The sequence below is a fragment of the Cyprinus carpio genome, chromosome B16 (assembly GCF_018340385.1).
Source record: "Cyprinus carpio isolate SPL01 chromosome B16, ASM1834038v1, whole genome shotgun sequence".
In the NCBI taxonomy this organism is placed as follows: domain Eukaryota; kingdom Metazoa; phylum Chordata; class Actinopteri; order Cypriniformes; family Cyprinidae; genus Cyprinus; species Cyprinus carpio.
Window position 1 is genome coordinate 28,577,723 of NC_056612.1, and position 1,805 is coordinate 28,579,527.

The following is a 1,805-nucleotide window of genomic DNA, read 5'->3' on the forward strand; positions in this document are numbered from 1 at the left end:
AAGCACACTAGGCCCCATTTATACTGCATGGTTCAAGTGGCCCAATTCCGATTTTTTTCCGCTCATGTGGCACAGATCGGATATGACCGGTGAACGTGTAAGCAGGAAAAAACCGCATGGATTCCGATTTTCTCAGATCGGATTCAGGCCTCATTCATATGTGGTAATAAATCGGATATGAATCGGATAATGCAGCATTTTATGCGCAGCCATGTAAGCAGACAAATCGGATATTCCCCAGTAAATGCGAAGTCGTCGACGGGCCATTAAAAAAGTGACGCAACTAAGGTGGAGACCGCCAACTGAGATCACATGACTTATTATAGGCGCGATGGAGGACGAAGGATACACACAATGGAGCAATGCGGAGGTTTCATGTCTTTAAGTCTTTTGGGGCGAAGAGACAGTGCAGGCAAAAATGCAGGGTTATTTGCAGAAATAAATCCGTGTTTGAAGACATTTCCACGGATCATGGGAGAGCACGGTTTAAGCGCTTTTTCTCCGCCCGTCTGAGATGTTTTTGTTGATTTTTTTTTTTTTTTTGTTGACTTTTCAAAATATTGCAGGAGAAACAAAACACTGTATAATTTTTATTTGCATCTGCATCCATTGTATTTCGTGCTTAAGTTTACTTCCCATTTTCCGGTCAGAACGTCTCGTTTGGTAGTTTCAGCAATGTATAGTGTAAATGCAAAATCGGATACGGGTCACTTTTAAAAGATGATGTAAGCAGGTCGCAAAAAAATCGGATATAGTCAGAAAATCGGATTTGGGTATCAAGACCTGCAGTGTAAATGCAGCCTAACATATCGAGTTCACACAAGAAAAACACAGCAGGAATTTCCTCTCTTTAACCTGGATTTACAGCAGACATGAATCTCACCAAAACACGTCCAGATCACGTTTCACCGCAAGAAAATAAAGAAATCCAAACATTACGATAAGAAATCAAACATTACTTATTTTTTTTGTCTTTTTATGACACTTAATGCACATCCGTCCCCTCAAATTCTCACATTGGTTAGATTTGTCCAGATGTTTTTTTTTTTGTCATTGTTCTCAATGATAAATCTTCCTGAACAAGTAAAAAGTTATCATTAAAATCATAAAACCAGATTCAACCTGATTTTATGTTTTTTTTGTCTTAAATGTTAAGACTATGAGTTGAAAAAGATAAATTGTGCATTTTATTTTTTTCTTTAAAAAGTAAAATAAATATTAAAGACCTGAAACATAGGAAAAACGTGTACATTTTTATTTTTATTTAATATTTATTTGTATTAAACCTGTTTTTTATTGATTCTTGTCTCAAATGTTTAAACTAAGAGTTTGAAAATAAAGATAAATTGTATTTTGTTTTTTTCTTTACATAAAAATAACTTAAAAATAACAGATATACGTACATTAAAGATCTGAAACATAAAGTGTATTTATTTTATATTTATTTATTTTTATATGAAGATAATTACATTTTATCTTTGTTCTCATTTTAGTTATCGTAAAATATTCAAATTAAACTTGAAATTTCTTTGATTGGATTTTTTTTTGTTGCATAAAAACAGTTTAAAAATAAAAAGAAAAAATAAGATACATCAAAGATGTGAAACAGTATAAACGATATTTATTTTTTTTTTTTTTTATTAATTATTTGTATTCAAAGAAAAAATGTATCTTGTCTGATTTTAATCTAAACATTAAAAAAAAACAATAAACAGAGAATAGGATAAAATCTTATTTTTTATTACTTAATAATTAAAATGAAAATAATTAAAAAACATTAATAATTAATAAGCATTGTTTTGCTG